Source organism: Macaca nemestrina, chromosome 19 (assembly GCF_043159975.1).
Source record: "Macaca nemestrina isolate mMacNem1 chromosome 19, mMacNem.hap1, whole genome shotgun sequence".
In the NCBI taxonomy this organism is placed as follows: domain Eukaryota; kingdom Metazoa; phylum Chordata; class Mammalia; order Primates; family Cercopithecidae; genus Macaca; species Macaca nemestrina.
Window position 1 is genome coordinate 25,807,409 of NC_092143.1, and position 6,405 is coordinate 25,813,813.

The 6,405-nt window shown below is 36.1% G+C and overlaps 1 protein-coding gene across 1 annotated transcript in view; it reads right to left on the reverse strand.

Annotated features, from left to right (window-relative positions):
• Positions 1-4,649, reverse strand: part of LOC105477108 (RAB27B, member RAS oncogene family) — a 166,409-nt gene extending 161,760 nt beyond the window's left edge. The window contains exons 1-2 of the mRNA XM_011733494.3: positions 4,566-4,649; positions 4,360-4,434 (exon numbers count right to left, since the gene is read on the reverse strand). The gene's annotated coding sequence lies outside the window, so the exon portion shown is untranslated. The remainder of the gene's footprint in view (positions 1-4,359; positions 4,435-4,565) is intronic.
• Between the last annotated feature and the right edge of the window lie 1,756 nt (positions 4,650-6,405).

Here is a 6,405-nt window from a genome sequence, read left to right on the forward strand (position 1 = left end):
TGCACTATGAATGCCATGTGCATCTCACTCAGCTTCTCAAGAAGGCGGATGTGATGGGCTGAGCCCAGTAAGCACAGTCCTGCCAGAGGCTATGTCTAACCTCTGTGGATGTAGTCATCTCACTCCAGTATTGCCTGAGAGGAACAGCACCATAATTAACACCCATCCACCAGTGTGTTGGTGGTTTCTGGGGAGATGAGCAGAATTAATAACATCTGCATCTAACAAAGATCCTAGTTGAGGCTTGCTCTTTAGAAGATTCAGGAACAATGCTTTCTTTTTCTGTTGTCTGTGGAAGTGCCAGTCTTTTCTCCCTCAACTCTGTGATAGAATTCACCCAAAAAAATTAAAGAAAGGGGCACAGAAGTGGTAAAACAGTCAAATACTTGTTTATTGGATGAAGTATTTGAAGGAGTTAGTTCATAAAGTCTCAGCACTTCGTAAGTCATCATGGAAATTAAATTCTTCCATAGTGTCACGGACACTCAATGTATATCATCTCATTTTTCCTCTTGTCAAAATTCTGTAACATTTTATCAAACGGGCTCCAAGGGTAAATTGCTCAAGATTTCAAGGTTTAAGAATGACATAGAATGAAATTAAACTGCAGCAGGTTTGCTTCTATATCCATACTCTTGCTGTCATAGCATCGTGCCTCTCATTATCTGGTTAACTTTTTCACCTGGATCCCTGATGATACATCACTTTTTCAGGAAGTCTTCCAAACAACCCTAACTGAAAATGCCACGAAGTCATTCATTATCACAGTATTGTCTTTTAATTTTCCAGTTAGCACTTATCAGATAAATTCTGGTTTATTTAATTGGTAATAAATTATAGCAATAATAACAACATAATTTTAGTAACAATGCCTTTGGTTAATAATATTTAATTGCTTGCTTTTTGCCTCTAGTCCTTCATGAAATGATGGAAACTGTGCAAAGGGGGACATAACTTGTTTACTGTTCCAACTCCCATACTTGCGATATAGCAAGAGATCATTAATACATATTAATGAAAAATAATCCAAAGACATTAAATGCTGTGTCCAAAAAACCTTACACTGATTGCAACATGCAAACTCCAATGATCACTATTATGTGAAAGAGCAAATCTTATTTGCAATTTAAACATCTGTGAAATCATGATTGATATTTATCGACAAGCTTCCTTAGTGTTAACTTCCTCCCTATCAAATAATATATTTAAGGGAACAGGAGTGAAGGTATATTAATCATCTCCCATGTTCACATCAGTTACAGTTGTGTCAACCAGGAGGGACAAGTTAAAGCAATGTTTTGGATCAACGTGCATATCAACAAATGCATCAACACATTGCACATATGTCCTTTACACTCAAAAACTGAGTCTCACATATTAAAAGCTTTCTGCTATATCTCCAAACTTATTTCTTTATAAGTAATATCCAGTTCTGGAAACAACAAAACCTTTGCTCTGAGAAAATCTTCTTCCAAAACTATATGGATAATAACTTTGCCTTTTGCCAAACTCCAACAAAATACATTATTTGTGCCTCCCAGTTCAGACAACTATAACTGATGTGAAGATGACACATCACTCATATACTCTCATTTTCTTTCCTTTAAGTCTTTTATTTAAGGGGAAATCATAATGGGAAAATCTCAAGTTACATGTAATTCCTATTTATTGTGGCATGTGTATGTATGTGGCCAACAGATTCTTAAAAACTCATATTAGAACTGCAATTATCTTTCATGACAAATAAAAAAGGATCGTTTGTTATTCTTCTGCATTTCTTTTTTTCATCCATTCAGTAAACACTGTCTCCCACTGGCCTACCATTTGTCCCTGGATGCCTTATTGCATTTTTCTGTGGTTTCTACTAGGAGATATGTTTTCCTGCTTATACAGATGCTCAGAAAAAAACTTTTTTTAAGCAAACTGCAATACCAGAATAATTTTACTGATAACTTCTTCCTTTATGTTAGCTTCTTCTGGATGGCTTAGACCTGTAAATGCTATATTTTCCTATGTAGAAATAATGTAAAAGCTGTCTTTTAGAAATGTCTTTCTAAGTATTCTATTCATGAAAAAGTTTCTATTAGGGAATATTGTCTGTCTTTGCGGATGGAAAAGGACTGCTGTTGGTGAAATTGGTGGAATGAGATTTACTATTTATTGGAACTCTTTTAGCTAAAAATATGCATGTTAAAATCCATCTGTTAGAAATGTCTACCTTAACACTAGCCAGTAAATCTATATAATATTGATATCCACCTGAATCTCTTGGGCTGCACGACTTTTCAAGGCCTTGGGATATCCTCAGGCATCAAACTCATTGACAAATTGTCAACGAGTGTCAGTGAAAGAATACTTTCACATTCTAACAAATTTGTTTTAGCCTTTACATTTTATTTCTTAGCTTAAGTCCCATTTGTTTGCTAGTAATTCTGAACTTCTGCTAAGTACTGTGCCAACTGTGTTCATTTGACTAGGTCAAGCCAGTGGACTTAATTTTAGGACCTAAATTCAGGAAGAAAGTTCAAAATTCATGTTCTGAAAAGTGTGTCTGTCAAATTCTGAATAAAAACATACATTCTTGGGATTTTCCCCCTGTCATCATTGAATTCAATGAATCTTTATAGACATGAAACCGAAGTTTAAGGCTGCAAATCATTATATGATGGGTAAAAATTTTCAAAACTAAGTTTTAATTTGAAAAATTGAGTCATCTTCACAGACTTGGAGTATAGGAAGTATTTTTAAAAGAGAAAGGAGAAAACTTTAGTAACACAAAGTTTATGAAGATATGTAATATACACAAACTTGAAAATAAATTGTAGGTGCACCAATGCAAAAATAAGTTTAAAAAATTACTTTGCCTCAGAAACTAACGAAAGTTTATTACTGCCCCAAATCTAATTTCCCTAACTTCCTTCAGAAGCAAGTCATTGTCTATAAAAAATGACTTTCTCTGCCTAAGAAATGTTATATAGCAATATAAACATGTTTTTTAATATATTTCTTTTCATTTGCTAAAGATATTGCAAATTAATGATTACAATCATTTGTAATTTTACTTACATTTAAAAAGTATAGGTGTCATACTTATATAGTAAATATTATATCAGAATATTCAAAATATAAAATACCAGTAAAGCAAAACTTTGTCTCTTTCTCCCTCATATCCTCTGCCCCTCTTTTGTTTACCAAATAAAGAGTTTTAAGGGAACTATAGGCACATTTTCAAAAATTTGATACCTAAGCATTTTGAAATCACATTTAGGGTGTTTCAATATATTAAATATAAGAAACTTAAACATATACCTTTTTGAACCATTAAAAGTATTTTAAAAATTCTTTAACAAATGCTTGTCATTCAAGCCACACTTTTCATGTTGATGCCTTGCATTGTGTCTTAGTTAAATGTTTTCTTTCCTGAAATAAATTTTGAGGGTACTGTTTATCTTACAATTTTTCATGAACTGACCACTAGCAGAACTTAATATTTTGTTCATTTATGAATACATTTACCTATTACATTTTGGCATAATATATATAAATTTAAACTAATTACTGTGGTCAAAACCACATCTAACAGTTTGGGAAGGCTTTAAACTTTTAAAAGAGACTTGAATGCATAAAATTGGCGCCAAGGCTCTTAAAAAGCACCTTCAATTGATTTGTAAAATACTCAAAAAGAATTTTCCATGTCTGCCATAGAATCATAATCATTGGGTTTTCTAACAGCAAACTACTCCCTTATCACGCCTAATCAAGATTATTTTTGAAAAGGAAAAACGAATCTTAGATTAGCATTGCTTTTTAATGCTGCTGTGTGCCATCTACTAGCTGTGGTATTGAGTCAGGAAAAAGTGTATGGTATATTGTTAAGAAAAGGCAAACTAGATTTCTCTTCAGTGGCTTTACACTGTGAGGCACCAAATGGCTTCATAGTTTTCTGGCAGTCCACATCTATGATAGGAGTATTTGCAGAAATAAAGAAAGCATAAAAGGACTCCTACACTGCACCATGGCAATGATTAGAAAGGACAGTCTTTGAGCTTTGAAAACAGAAAGCAGAATCCAAGCATGCAGTCTACAGCCCTGAGCATAATCTCTTTCCCATCCAAACTCAGTTGCAAACCCAGCTTCTCTTGCAAACCCACAGGCTGGAAGAGGAAACCACAGCCACTCCAAAGTAGAGTTTCAGGCCCATCATTAGTGGTTTCTGTCACCATCTAATTGCATTTGCTTTATGAATGATTTTTTTATGCAGATAGCATCTCACATTGGCTCTTTCAACGAAGAAGAGGAAGGTCAAGAGACACGACTAAGACAGCCAACACATTAGAGATCTGTGACCAACGTACTCACATCTCCAAATGCCTCCAGATTGCAGCCTCTGGAAATATCTAGCCCATTTCTTTATGGCACTGTTGCTTCGATCAGCTGTGGGAATTAACATAAAATAATATAGTAACCCAATAGGTGCTGGACGGCATTTCAGAGCATCATTTTAAGGGAACACTAAAGGCACATGACAGTATTCAAAGTCTGAGTGATAAATAGCAAGTAAATACCTTCTAATCGAACAGAAAGGGGAAGGATGCTGAGCCGATACTGATGCTGCCTGCTCTCTTCCTGTGTAACAGCAAAGGCGGCTCAGTCCCTCTGACGGGCTGTGAAGCGTCGCTGCCTATCGGCTCCTGGGCGGTCCTAGTGCCTGCGCCAGGTTAGCACACAAGGTAGCTCCAAAGAGCCTCCCTGTTTCTACTAATTCTTCTAGTGATTATCACCAAAGATTTTCAGGGATGTCAGCCAGCTAAGCATCAGGGCAGTGGGGTTTGGGTTTGGGAAAAATAATAAGTGAATACAGTTTGCTACTGTCAATCAGAAACTGCTGTTGAAACTAGAAAGGATTATAGGTCTTGTCTGTTAAATAAATGATGTTCATGAAAATGTTGAAGCCAGAGGGCTGTTAAAAAGAAAACTAATTTGATAATATACTGTATCTACTAAAATCCATTTGTTTTATTTTATTTTTTCCATTTTTAATGTGTAAAGGATAAAAATTAAGAAGTAGGAGGTTTTTGAAAGTCTGATATATTTACATAACAATTTCAAAAAGTATTTGCTAAAAGCCTAAAGTCCATTAGTAGCCTATGCTGTTCAAACATTTAAAATGAAATAGAAGGAATAGCAAACAAAATGGAGACCTCCAGAAGCTTATCCTATAAAAGAGGGAAAATGTTCAAGTGCTGCTTCATGTAAACACCACACTTCATCTTTCTCCATTCATTTCCCCAACTTTTTTACCCTCATGACATTTATATTTTTTAATTTAGTTATTGTTGAACTCCCCTGCAATATAGTATCTGTGAAGGAATCTGTTCTACTGACTCTTTTTTTTTTTTTTTTGAGACAGGGTTTCCCTCCTGTCACTCAGGCTGGTGTGCAGTGGTGCCATCTTGGCTCACTGCAACCCCCTTCTCCTGGCTCAAGCAATTCTCCAACCTCAGCCTCCAGAGTAGCTGGGACCACCAGTGTGTGCCACCACACCTGAGTAATTAATTGTATTTTGGGTAGAGACGGGATTTCACCATATTGCCCAGGCTGGTCTCGAACTCCTGAGCTCAAGCAATCCACTTGCCCCAGCCTCCAAAGTGCTGGGGTTACAGGCATGAGCCACCACGCCCAGTCTCTTTGACTTTGAAAAGTTAACCCCTGGAAGATTACCAGAATGTAACAGGCCCTCAGTAAATATTTGTGAAAAGATGAAAGAGGCAGTAAGCTGAGAAATTACACTACAGAATGCAGGTACAGAAGTTAATCTCATAAGCGATTAAATTCAATTTAGCATACTTCTCTGCACAACTACTTTTAATAAGGGACTGTGCTAAGTATATGTTTGCCTCTAAGGAGCTTATAATTTTTTATTTTTTATTTTTTGAGTCAGAGTCTCGCTCTATCGCGGAGGCTGGAGTGCAGTGGTGCAGTCTCACCTTACTGCAGCCTCCCGCCTCTCAGGCTCAAGTGATTCTTGTGTTCATGCCATGCCCAGCTAATTTTTGTAGTTTTAGTAGAGACAGAGTGTCACCATGTTGGTCAGGCTGGTATTGAACTCCTGAGCTGAAGTGATCTGCTCACCTTGGCCTCCCAAAGTATTGGGATTATAGGTGTGAGCCACTGTGCCCAGCCAGGAGCTTATAATTTAAATGTAGAGAAAAATATTAGTGTATGTCTATAATCAAATAATTACATGTATATAAAATACTTGCCATAAAAGAAAGGACAATATGAGTCAGAATATGCTATATTTGCTAAGGGCTTCTATGTCTGGATGTTATAAGTATGGAGTGGAGCTGAGGGATTGGGTTTGAGAAATTCAACCCAATTGATTTCTTTTTTTTCCCAGAGTAT